The 14,598-nt window shown below is 34.0% G+C and overlaps 1 pseudogene; it reads right to left on the bottom strand.

Moving 5' to 3' along the window:
- Positions 1–10,495: 10,495 nt before the first annotated feature.
- Positions 10,496–12,006, bottom strand: LOC123940745 (annotated as a pseudogene).
- Positions 12,007–14,598: the final 2,592 nt, after the last annotated feature.

Raw genomic sequence — 14,598 nt, 5'->3', positions numbered from 1 at the left:
AAAAAGGAGTAAAACATTAATACAATCAACAACATGTTTGAATCTTGAAAATATTACACAAAATAAAAGAAGTTGAATAAAAAAAAGATTATGGATAGTAAATAAAATTCTAAGAAAGGTAAAACTATAGTAACAAACAAACAGATCGGTAATTCCTTGAGGCTGGGTCTTTGAAAAGTAAATTCATTTCAAAGGCAAAAAAGAAAACATTTTATGGTATAGGGACTTTTCTTTGATTGTAGTGGTGGTTATAGAGTTACCAAAATCCAACAAGCTTTACGCACACTGGTAAACTTTATTGTGTGTAATAATACTTTAATGAACAAAAGAGGGATAAAAGCCCAAAAGATCAATATATTTCACCACATTAACACAGAAAGGACATGAAAAATAGCATTACCTGATAGAAAGACTAACCGACTAGTAATGGAAGAGAATTGCAGTTACCACAAAATGAGAATGAACAAAAATTACAACAAACATCATATTTAATGGTGAAATATTGTCACATATCCTCAGATTGAGAACAAACAAGGACAACAATTATTACCACTTTTAATCATTTTTATTATACTGTAGACCAAAAAGTTAAGTGAAAGAAATGAAAGAATATGGATTAGAAGGAAGAACTAAAACTCATTATTTACAGATTTAATAGCTGAATACATGGGCAATCCAAAACATTGTATAAACTATTAGAATAAATAAGTGAATTTACCAAGGCCATTGTATACAAGCCAATATACAAAAAGCAATTGCAGATATTCCCTTCTGCCAAAATGAAGCAAACCTACTCCCTTAGCTCCTCCCTCACATCACTTAAAAATGTAAATAAAACAAAAAGACAAGCAATTAAAAAAAACAAAAACAAAAAAACCTGAACATAACACAGCAAATTTAGAAAGGGTCTGAAAAGGTACAAAGAAGAAGGCAAACAGGCTAAGGATCTTGAGATGTAGGGATGACACAGATGTGAGTTCCCTGCTCGGTTTTTGTCTCCCATGTATCCCAGACAGGCCACTGTAGAAGCCTCTAACCTGGAACAACCAACAAGGAGTAGGGTGGGAGGAAGCACCAGTTAAAGCTTATTCCTTCCTAGCCAAAATGCCAGGAGAGGGATGACCTAACAATAGAAAATTTTTTTTTCACAATACACACCCTCCTCCAGCATAACGCTGAAGAAAAAACAAAACAGGGGCGCCTGGGTGGCTCAGTGGGTTAAAGCCTCTGTCTTCAGCTCAGGTCATGATCCCGGAGTCCTGGGATCGAGCCCCACGTGGGGCTTTCTGCTCAGCAGGGAGCCTGCTTGCCCCTCTCTCTCTCTCTGCCTGCCTCTCTGCCTACTTGTGATCTCTGTCTGTCAAATAAATAAATAAAATCTTTAAAAAAAAAAAAAAGAAAAAAAAAAGAAAAAACAAAACATATCTTCTTCCTGTGATTCCAGTAGAGCTGAACAGAGTTGATCTTTGATCTCAACCGTCGGGGGTGAAATCAGGTAACAATACTCCTATTCCTGCACCTAATCCAGTTTGCAGGACATTACTGCCCAATTTTCCTGATGGGATAATATTAGCAGGGCTGAGCTAGAAGCTGGTAACCTATCTCTGATGTATCCTTTAACTCTTTTTCCAAATTAGACTTAGAAAGGCTCAGCAGGGAGCTGATCCTCCATTTCCTGTCTGACAAAAGCAGGGGTGCTCCAATTTGCCTGCAGGGGTAGTGTTAGTGGGGGAAGTTCCAGTGGTAAGTAGAACCTTCACCCCCACTCAGCAAAAATAAGGCAGGGGAAGTGGCAGAAGGTGGAGTAGTAAGCCATCTTTTTTCATCCTTTTCCTCTTGGTGTGTCAAGAGAGCAGAGTAGGGAACTGAGCTTCTGCCCCCAACTTACAGCAGGAAGCAGATGTGAGTAAGCCTTCCACTTTCCCCTCACTGGTGCCAATGGAGTCCAGTGGGAAAGTAAACACACTCTCGTTCAGCCCTAACGATATACAGAGCAGGGACATTCTTGCCTAAAATGAGCATTAAATAAGGGATGAACAAAATAAGGGATGGAGTCTATAATATTATATAAAAATACAAGATACAATTGAAAATCGTTTCTTATATTAAGAACTAGGGAAATCACACCATGAGTGAGAAGAGACAATGAATAAATGCCAATACCAAATTGAATCAGATATTGCAATTATCAGGAAAAAGTATTCATCATAAAATAGCTCTAACAAGTAATTACAAATTATATTGAAACAACTTTTTTTTCATTAAAGAAAAGGAAAATCTCAGCAAGAAATTGGAGTTATATAAAAAGGAAATAAATGACAATTATAAAACTGAAAAATACAATAACCAAATTAAGGTAAAGGACTTAAAAGGAAATGAGTTTTTTAACACTTCATTTGAAGTGGTAAAGATTCAATAACAGTAGACTTTGGTAATATATATATACATATATACAATAATATATTATATGAATATATAATATATTATATGTTTAATATGTTATATATTAAATATAATAATTATATTAAATATATTAAATAATATATTAAATGTAATGATATAATTAGATATATATGTATATATAAAACTACTTAAAGAACCAATAGGAACCTATGAAACTATGTTGGGCAATATATTCAAGAATACTATTAAAGAACAGTATTAAATCCTAAATATGTCCAAGGAAATCACAGGAAATTAAGAAATGCTAAACAAAAATGAGAGAAAGGATGAAAAATGAGAAACAGAAAGCAAATAATGGTAGACTTTAGCACTAACCTAGCAAAAAGTATATTTAAGTGGTCTAAATACATCAATTTAAAGAAAGAGATTGGCAGAATAGATAAGAAAATATTATTCAACAACATTCTATCTACAAAACTCACTTCAAACTAAACTAGTTAGTGTGAAGGTAAAAGGATAGAAAAATATAAAACATGCCAACCTTAATGGAAAAAAAAAAAAGGCAGGGGTGACCTTATTACTAGAAAAAGTAGACCTCAAAGGAAAGAAGATTAAGAGATAAAAAGGACCATTACATAAAGATAAAAGGATCACTCAACCGGAAGACAATAACAACTCCAAAAGCATAAACACAAAATAACAAGCCCTCAAAATATATGAAGCAAAAACTGATAAAGCATATTGAAAAAATGCAAATTATAGATGGAGATTTCAATGTCCACCTGTTAGCTCCTGATAGAACTTATAGATAGCAAATCGGCAGCGATACAGATCTCAACACCATCAACCAACAGATCTCAATCAAGACATAGAGAATATTTCACCCAGGAACAGAATACACATTTTTTTTCAAGCATCTGTGGAACATATACAATGACAGACCATATTCTGGGCCATAAAACAAAATCAATAGATGTTTAAAAATTGATATAAGGCAGGGGCACCTGGATGGTTCAGTTGGTTAGGCACTGGACTCTTGATTTAGGCTCAGGTCATGATCTCAGGGTCATAAGACCAAGCCCTGAGTATGGCTCTTCACTCAGCAGGGAGTTTGCTTCTCTTTTTCTCCCTCTCCCTCTGCTCCTCAACCAACTCTCATGCATGTGGGCTCTCTCTCTCTAAAATAAAATTAAATTAAACCTCTAAAAATTTGATATAAGGCAGAATATGTAATTTGAGTGAATAGAGTCAACTGGAAATCAATAACAAAAAGCAACAGAATCTCAAAACACTTGAAAATTATACAGCATACTTCTAAAAAACACATGCATCAATGAAGTGATCACAAAGGAAATTTAAAAACTACAGAGGACTAAATGAAAATGAAAATACAACTTATCAAAATAATGAGATACAGCTAAAACAGTGCAGAAAGGGAAATTTATACCAATAAACACATTGGAAAATTCTCAAATTAATCATTTAAGTCACTACCTTAAAAAAGGAGACAAATAAGAGAATAAATCCGGAGGTTGGGGAATAAAAGAAACAATAATAGAAGCTAATGATATTGAAAATCGGAAAAGAACTTTTAAAATCCAAAAAAATAAGGAGCTGATTCTACACAAAAAAGTAAGAAAATTGATACAACTCTAGCAGTTCTGTCAAATATAAGCAGAAAGAAGATTCAAATCTTACCATCAAGTATGAAACAGGGGATATCACTATAGCCCTACAACCATTATAAATGAGAAAATAAAATAACAACTTCATTCCCATGCATTTGACAACTTAGAATTTGGACCAATTCTTAAAAAAATACAAACTACCAAAACCAAGATGAAACAGATTATCTGAAGAGTCCTCTTATAAACATCAAGAAATTGAATATTAAAATTGATATTTCCAAAGCTCTTCAAAAGAAATCTCCAGATACAAGATTTCAAGGACAATTTTACCATGCAAAGATCAGTTAGTATCAATTTTACAAATTTTCTTTCAGAACAGAGAATGAGGTAATACTTCTACTCATTTTATGAGGCTAGTATTTTTCTGATACCAAACTAAACACAGATGGTACCAAGAAAAAGAAACAAACAAAAAAACAAAGAAAGAAAAACAAAACTACTGACTTAGATGGAAATATATATATATGTATATATATATATGTATGTATATATATGTATATATATTAACAAATCAAATCCCACTGTATATAGAACGAATGATACAAAATTACCAAATGGGATTTTATCCAAATATGTAAGTCTTGATCAGTATTCAAAATTAATCAGTATAATCCATCATATAAATTGATGTACAAGGAAGAATCATATAAACATAATAACTGATACATAGCAAGCATTTATTACAATCTAAGAAGCACTCATAATAAACTCTCAGGAAGCTAGGATTAGAGAAGAACGTCCTCAACTTGGTATTGATAAAAATCATGAACAAAAAAAACAAAAAAAAAACATACTGCTGGCATTAAACTTAATGAATAAGTCTGTGTATTTTCTCTCTGAGATCAGGAAAATATCCCCTCTACCACTCTTTTTCAGTATAATATTGGAGATTCTACCCAATGCATACGGGAAGTAAAAGAAATAAAAGGCATTCATATTGTAAAGGAATACATAAAACTCTCCTTATTTGAAAATGGAATTTTCTACATAGAAAATCCCAAGGAATATTAAAAATGAACAAACTGGAGTGTCTGGGTGGCTCAGTTGGTTAAGTATCTCACTTTGGTTCAGCACATGATCCTAGAGTCCTGGGATAGAGACCTAGGGGAATCTGCTTCTCCCTGTGTACCCCATTCCCCCAAATTGGGCTCTCTTTCTCTCTCAAATAATAAATAAAATCATTACAAAAATGAACAAACAAAAATCTCCTAGAACTAGTAAGTCAGTCCAGCAACTTCACAGGATGGAAGATCATACTTCTAGATATTGAAAAGGCATATGGGGAAGAAATTCAAATTGTAACATGATTTTCAATCACTCCAAATAAAATAAAACAAAATACTTAGGTATACACTTAACATGTACAGAACTTGAATGCCAAAAAATTCAAAATGCTGATGATACCAAAAAGCCCTAAAAAAATGTTGAGGCATAATGTGTTAATGGATTACAAGACTTAAAATAACAAAGATATTTATCTTCAAAAATTGGTCTGTAGGTTTTAAACTATTTCTATGAAAATTGCAGGAATGTTTTTAGTACACATAGACTAGCTTACACTAAAATTTATTTGGAAAGAAATAGGTTCTAGGCTCTAGAATAAAAATTTTGAAAAAAAAAAGTGAGGATGGACTGCTTTATCTGATGTTTAGTATTATAATACAACTATATTAATCAAGACAATGTAATGGTAGTGGAACAATAGACACATAGATGAATGTAACTGTAGAGAAACCCCAGAAGTGCCCAACCAATTCCAACAAAGGTATAAAAGCAAATCAGTGGGAAAAGGATAGGCTTTTGAACACATGGTGCTAAAGAAACCAGTATCTATAGGCAGAAGGAAGGTAGGAAGGAAGGAAGCGACGGAGGAAGGAAGGAAGGAGTTTAAAAAATAAACAAATTTGATCTAAAATTTACACCTTATTGAAACATTAATTTAGAATAGACTCTAATATGAAACTATAAAACTTTCAGAAAAAGTAAATCTGGAATGTAAAGAATATTTACATCTGACACTAAAGCCTTATTCTGTTAAAAAAATAACAAACTGAAACTTGTAAAAAATGTTAAAAATAAAACTTTTGCTATGTAGAAGACTTCATTTATGGATTATAATAAAAAAGCTACAGACTAGATAATTATATATGTAAATTGCATATCTGATAAAGGGCTAGTAACTTGATTACATAAAGAACTCTCAGAACTCAAAAGTAAAAAAAAAAATCTAATCACAAAATGGGCAAAGGACATGAATGCAACTTTCACTGAAGAGGATATACAGATAGCAAATAAGCAAAAAAAACAAAAAGATGTTTGTTTAACAAAAAGATGTTAAACATTATTATCCACTAGGGAAATGCAAAATAAATTACAATGACAAATCATTAGATAACTATTAAACTGGTGACAAAACCAAATGCTTGCAAGGATGTAGACAAACTGAGTCACTCATATGTTGCTGGTGGGAATGTAAAATGATACAACCACCATGCAAAATAGATTTATGAGTTTTATAAAGTAAATATGCAAATAGCATATGACCCAGCAATTGCACTCTTGGACATTTATCTTAGGGAAATAAAAACTTAAAAAATCATGTGAAAACCTGTACAGAAATGTTCAATACCAGGTTTTTTGTTTGTTCGTTTGTTTTGTTCTGTTTGTTTTTTGTAATAATCCTAAACGGGAAATAACTCCAATGTCTTTCAGTGGAATAATGGCTAAACAATCATAGTACATCCATACCATGCAATGCTGCTCAAGCAACAATATAATAAATAATAATAATAACAACAAATTATTGATAGGTACAGTGACTTGGATGAACTTGGAAATTATGCTAAATGGAATATCAAATAACCAAGGAATGGATCATACATTGTATGATTCCATTTATATGGCCTTCTTAAAGTGAAAATGTAGAACAGATTATTTGTTGCCAGGAGTAAAAGATAAGAAGAAGGGAAGTAAATTTGGCTGTAAAGGGTAACACAGGGAGGGATCTTTGTAGTGACATCACTCTTATATACTTTCATTGTAAAAATGTCAGTATTTTGATGGAGATATTGTAGTAGTTTTGTAAGAATTCCTTTGGGGAAAACTGGGTAAAGAATACACTGGAATTCTCTGTATTATTTCTTACAAATGGAATTGATCTAAAATCAAATCAAAATAAAAAGTTTAAACAACAAATAAATATTTACATTCTAAAATTATATTAGTATAATATCAATTATATTGAATACTTAGAATATCATTAAAATTTGTATAAATCAACTACAATGGAAATTATAAAACACTATATAGAAAGATTTACAAAATCCCAAATGAATGAAGGTATATGGATTGGAAGACTCACTATTTTAAAGAAATCATTTTTTTTCCAAATCTGTCTATTGATTCAATGCAATAGGAAATGTATTTTTCAGATATTTAGATCAATAGATTCTTTCAGACAATGCTTTGGATATCTATATATCACTATTCCCTAAAGCTGATCTAAAGCAAAGCCAATAATCAAGACCTTTCATTTTAGGGTTAAATTCAACAAAATGTGTCATGTGTTCATCAAATCCTTATATGAAAAGTTTTGTGCCAGCATTATTGACAATTGACAAAATTATAAACAACACAAATGTTTATCAATAGTCAAGTGGATTTAAATGATTGTGTTTCAACCACATATTTCATGCAACTACGTGAATTAATTTCATAAATGCACTATTGAACAAAAAAATCCAGGGCCCAGAAGTGCATATTGTATATTTCATATGTAAAAAGTTCAAAAAGAGGTAAAATTCATCTATATTACTAGAATTCAGAATTGGGGGTGCTTAGTGATGTTAAAAGAATAGGAGGGGTTTCTGGAGGGGTTTGACTTTTATTCTGAATGTGGTTGTATTTACCTAATGTGATGTATTTGGGAAAATTTATCACTCTGTACTTCTGTAATGGGTGTATTTTTGGATATATGTTATTATTTGACAAAAATGTTTTAGTGTAAAAGCTTCATGATTACATAGCACAATAATTGAAATCATTATCTAATAGGTATCCCCAGGTAAAGAAATCACTGAGCTTCTTGATAGACAACTCATCAAGTTGTACACACACACACACACACACACACACACACACACACACTTCATTTTATAATCCAAATTGCACCACACCATATATTGGATAAGCTGTATCCCCCAAAATCTATAAGACTGTGGATAAATTAAACTCTCTAATTTTTTTTTTTTTTAAAGTAGGTTCCATACACAGCATGGAGCCCAAAACAGGGTTGAACTCATAGCCCTGAAATCAAGACCTGAGCTGAGATCAAGAGTTGGATGCTTAACCAACTGAGGCATCTAGGGTCCCTTGTTTCTTCTTATTATTAGATTGACATCTTTAAAGTTCTCATCACTCAAAATCTATGTTTGCAAAGCATATGATATTTATATAAGCTGTCTGCAAAATATTTAAAATGCAATACCTTTTCAGCTTATAATCTAAAATTTCTAATACATAAGAGAAAACTGAAATGGTCCTGTATCTAAATTTATTTTATCGTATAACATGTTACTTTCTTTGCAGATTTGATTTAAAGGAAATGTTTATGTTCCTCAGCATGAAAGAACCATAACTACATATCAGCCAACTTGATGTGATAATTCTCATTCTGATATAAAGCGGCTTTGTAACCTTGAATAAGTCACAAAACTTTTTTTTTTTTTTTTTTTTTTTTTGGTCTCAACTTCCTAATGCCTTGAATGAATAATAGATCCCCTGCCACTCAAATGGCTCCTGTATGGATTAAATAAGATAGTGTAACTTAAAATCTGTAAAGGAGTCCACAAATGTAAATGTAGTTACTATTATTACCCTCATTATTATAGGTTTTCATATCAATCTTTATTTTTCTTGATTTTAAAGGAGAGAATCTAGAATGTTCATATTTACAGATATACACACACCCTTAATAAGGCAGTGGGATAGAAAATGTAGTACAATTTGTTTTCTTTTTTTCTACTACTGAAGCTCCGCTTTGCTCATTACCCTTCCATTACTTTCCCTTCATTTTCTTCCCATGGGGGAAATGAGGATAAGCTCCTGTTGATAGTTCATGAATTTGAATTGATATACCCAGGGGCAGGGCTTTTCGATGGAATGTTCCCAGTGCTGGAACTTCTTGCCACTTGTGCTTTCAGAAAGCCCATGTTTAAACCTTCAGGCCAATATGTAAATCTGTTTTTGTTCCTCTAAACAGAAAACTTGTGGGTATTTCAAAATAGATTGCATTAAATAAGTATTTATTCAATGTTACAGATGTTAGAAGCAAGAGACTTTCCTAGGGACAAATAAACTGAATGAGACACAGGAACTGAGGCTGCATTCTCAAAAGCCTGGCCCTGAACAAGTGTCCATCAAGCAAAGCATAATGGAAAAGAACATGTGCATGTGCATAGAGAATGGCATTGAGGTACAGTCCCAATGTGCTGAGGGGTCTTTTCCCCCAGTGTTGGTATTTCAATTGGCATTTACTTTCTTCTTAAAATCTTCACACAGTTCCCATGATCTCACAATTAGTATGTAATTTTCATATAAATGTTATATGAACACTATATAAATAAACTATTTTACAATGAAAAAAATGCTATTTCAATACTGTTCAATATCCTCATGATAGTTTTATTCATTTATAAAAACTATTATGCACACTATTTAAAGAATAATTAAAAGTGGGAAATTATTATATGGGCTCTACATAGTCTCCAGCTTGTAAAATATTCTATAGGCATCCCTTGTAAATATTGCAGGTTTAGTTCCAGATGATCATAATAAAGTGATATTGCAAATATTGTAATATTGTAAATTTTAAATATTGTAAATATCACAATAAAGCAAGTCACATTATTTTTGGGTTTTCCAATGCATACAAAATTTATGTTCACACTATACTATAGTCTAGTAAGTATTTAATACCATTATGTCTAAAAAGATGTGTGTGTGTGTGTATAAATTTAGAAATGCTTTATTACTAAAAAGTACTAGCCATCATCTGAGCTTTCAGTAAGTTGTAACTTTTTTGCTGGTGGAGGGTCTTGCCTTAATGTTGATGGCTGATGATTGATCAGGGTGATGGTTTGTGAAGGCTGTGGTGGTGTGCGAATTTCTGAAAATAAGACAACAATAACATTTGCAGCTTCAATTCATTATTTTTCTGAGGAATGTACATATTACTGGAAACCAACCTTCAGTTCTCTTCAGACAGAACACAATTCTTCAATTAAGGCTCTTATGTGGCCTACAGAGGAAACTGAGATTTTTTTTTTATTAGGAAAAAAGAAAAGGACAGTATGGAAAATGAGTTCTTCATTTGCCAAAAGGAACCCCTCACCAATGCTCTTCAGTCAGCTCATCAGCTTTGCCATAGCTTTTTCAGAGAAGGCTTGTTCTTGGGGATGGTCATATTCACCTGCCAAAATCTACTAGAATCCTTTGATGGTCTCCTTTATAGGTACCAGCTTCTCCATATGACATATGAAAACCTCATCAACCTGGAATGGCTGAGATGAGAAACCCTGTATTTTCCATGAATAGGACAGTCAACTTGTCTTGCCCAGAAAGTTCATTCATACCCAGGATGTCAACGATGTCCATCATTTGTACTCCTGTGGGATCTTTTGAACCCCATGGGCAAAAACATAATACTAATTTCCAACAACATTGGGATCCATGATTCGAAAAGTGGAATCCAGAGGATCCATATCGAAGTCTAAATCAGCAATAGCATTGGACAGCACAGTGGCAGCATCCAAAAGGTCAAAGGTGGTGGCAGGGCAGCCAAGTCATCAGTAAGCACATAAGTAGCCTATAGAGAAGTAATAGATCCCTTGGTGGTGATTCTTTCCTACATGGTACCCATGTCAGTGGCCAGGGTAGACTGACAGCCCACAGCAGAAGAAATTATTCCCAGTAAAGCAGACACCTCAGAGCCAGCCTGGGTGAAGCTAAAGGTATTATCAATAAAGAGCAGTATGACCCTCTTGGTCTCTGAAGTATTCAGCAACAGTCAGTCCATTCAGAGCTACCTAGGCATGAGCACCAGGTGGTTCATTCATTTGACCACACACCAGAGCTACTTTGGAGGTAGCATCTTTTAAATTGATAACACCAGACTCAATCATTTCATGGTATAAGTCATTGCCTTCACAAGTCTTCTCACCAACACCAGCAAATACAGTGTGACTATCATGGGCTTTGATGACATTAACTATATGATCAATACCATCTTGGCAACCCCAACACCACCAAAGAGTCTAGTTTTTCCACCCTTAGCATAGGGAGTCAGCAGATCCACCACCCTGATACCAGTAACCAGAATTTCCTGCTCAACACATGCCTCTATGAACTCAGAAGCCTCAGCATGAATAAGTGCAAATTGTTTAGTTTTAATGGGACCTCCCTCATCAACAGGTTCTCCAATGACATTCCTGATTTTCCCAAGTTCTCAGAACGAACAGGAATTTTGACCGGTGCACCAGAATTCAAGACTTTTTGTCCTCTAACTAAGCCTTTGTTATCATCCATGGCAGTACTCTTTACCATGCTCTCACAAAATGGTGAGCCACCTCCAAAACCAGCTTGATCTCTCTGCCCTGCACTTCCAGTGCATTTAGGATGAGTGGTGTTGTTCACCAAACTGCACACCCACCACCGTACTGATGACTCCCACTATGCTCCAGTGGCAGTGCCTACCTTCAGGGAAGGAGATGTTTGGGTGGTATAGTCTCTGACAGGTGGGAGTGCTGCCCTGGTGGCCCATAGCAAGACCTGGACTTGGGGTAGCAGTTCTGAAAGGCCAAGTCCTTATAAGGGAATATGCTAAGATAGCAGCTACATAACCTACAAAACCCAACATGACAGATCCTGGGTGTAGACTCTATTCTTTTCACAAACACTTTCTCTGCAGCATATGATACTATTTGATAGCATTTTACCCACAGTAGAATTTCTTTCAAAATTAGAGTCAATCCTTTCAAACCCTGCCACTGCTTTATCAACTAGTAAAACTCAGAAAATTTTTGTTGTAATTTCAACAATATTCACCGCATTGTCACTAAGAATAGTTTCCATCTCAAGCAACCAACTTCTTTGCTCATCCTTTAAAAAAAAAAAAAAGAGATTTTATTTATTTATCAGAGAGAGAGAGACACAGAGATATAGGAAGAGAGAGAGGGGGATCAGGTAAAGGGAGAAGCAGACTTCCCAGTGAGCAGGGACCCTGGCATCATGACCTGAGTCAAAGGCAGATGACTAACCTACTGAGCCACCCAGGAACCCTCTTTGCTCATCCTTAAGAAGTGACTTCTCATATGTGAAAATTTTACCATGAGGTTGCAGCAATTCAGTCATATCTTCAGGCTCCACCTCTAATTCTAGTTCTATTCCTACCGCCGTCATAGCGAACTTATTTCCTCCATGGAACTCTTAAAAATAGATTATAGATAATAATATATAAACATGAACCAATGAAATGCTTACAAAAATGTTAAGCAAGTTAAGGAAGTAGTAGTATCACAGATTGAAAGCACTACTTTTGTCCTTTATATGGTTGATGAACAACTTGAACAAAAATACATTTTGCTAAGAATTTATTACCATTAGGCATTCAGGCAAAGAGCAAGGAGCGTATTTGTTGACCTCTGACATTTTTCAGACATTACATTTTTCATGAACTTGACATATATGTCCTAAATAATGTTCAGTCTGATTTCATAGAGAAGTAACATACCCAATACACAGGGGATATATGGCTCAAGGAAAGGCAAATAATCTGCCTAATTTCAATTTTGAATAATTGGTGGGAAAGGGATTTGAACCGACATCAGTTTAACTTCAAAATGTATGTTGTTTTCACTATAGCTCAGTAATAAACTGATATTGGGGATGAGATGATGATGATGAGGATGATGATAGTAGCTACTATGACACTGTGTTTAGGCACTGAATCAAGCGCTTACCTGAGGGATATCTCAACTAATTCTCAAAAGAACTGTTCATTTTATTCTCTCATATTACATATAAGGAATTTGAGGTTTAGAAAAATCAGATAAAATATCCATTGTATCACTGCCAGTGTGCTCCAGAACCAAATTTACAGCCTAGTTTGAGGTCAAGGCTTCTGACATTAACTACTGGATTGACTCTTGTAAAGTAAGTTCGAATGTGGTTTTAGGTGAGACAGAGCCAGATGTAATTTATCTGCCTTACACAAGACAGTATTTAGGATAAGTCCTTCTTGAGATTTCCATTGACAAGGTCAAAAAGTCTAATGCTCTCTTTACTTTAGGAGAAGCCACCATAGTCAGGACATCTAGTGCATGGGAGTGCTGTACTTCATCTGCACAAAGAATTGTGATAAGCAGAGTATTTCACACAGGCCATTTAACTTTTCTCTGACTGTCCTTTACCTTAGCACCAGACTCTGATTTATAGTTGGCAGAAAAAGTGGCATCTTTAAGTGATACTATGTTTCATGTGTTCACACAGATCTATCTTGGTGTCAAATGGAATGAACACCTGATCATGCTCCATCTGCAGACCTGGGCTCCTTCCTGATGCAATAGTATAGGGAATCTCTTACAGAAGGAAATCAGCCTCTCTAAATACCAGTTTCCTCATCATTAACATGGGATAAGTAATGACATGAGGTACATGAAAAGTCTATTGCAAACTGCAAATTATTATTCTAACATTACTATAATGTTAGGGGATAATGCTTTTTTTTTAAATCTACTTTTGTTCCTTCAAGGAGAACTATGGTTCCTTTTCTGCCTTCCCTTCTTCTGTGCCCAGTGAAATTCTTATTTTTAAATAAAAGGGAAAAAGAACAGAATTGATCATATCTGTTCAGCACCTCAGCCCTTGTTTCCTTATTCTATTTCATTAGCCATCAGAAAATCAATTTCAAAATTTCAGCTTTTATAGATATTTAATGAGACTGGGATTGTAGAACCAGAGAACAAGTTATAAGCCATGACCGGGGAATATTTATTTAAATATAAGTATTTATTTATGCAATATTTATGATATAAATATTATAAATAGTTATTTACTGGATGAAACAGAGAGGGTTGGGAGAGAAGACATAAGAAGAATGAAGAAGAGGGGCAGAGGACAAGGTGAGGAGATGGGAAGGGAGGTGAGGGGAGAGGAAAACAATCAGGAAAAAGACATATAACATTGGGAATCCCCCATATATAATTACGTGGTTATAGAAGTAGACAAATTTAAGAAGGTGGCAGAATAGAAGCAATCAGAAACTTAAAAAGATAGTAAAAAGAGGATAGTTGTGTCAATAATATAGTATCAGTATGATATCAATAGCTACCAATTATTGAAGGTCTAATATGGACTGTGTTACTTATTGTACATATTTAACTTATTGTCAAAAGAACCTCTACTTAATTGTCAAAAGAGCTTCTTCATTTAATCAGAGATTAGTGGATTG

Source organism: Meles meles, chromosome 4, assembly GCF_922984935.1.
Source record: "Meles meles chromosome 4, mMelMel3.1 paternal haplotype, whole genome shotgun sequence".
Lineage (NCBI taxonomy): Eukaryota > Metazoa > Chordata > Mammalia > Carnivora > Mustelidae > Meles > Meles meles.
Note: the sequence above shows the minus strand (reverse complement) of the source record. Positions and strands in the feature narration are given on the sequence as shown.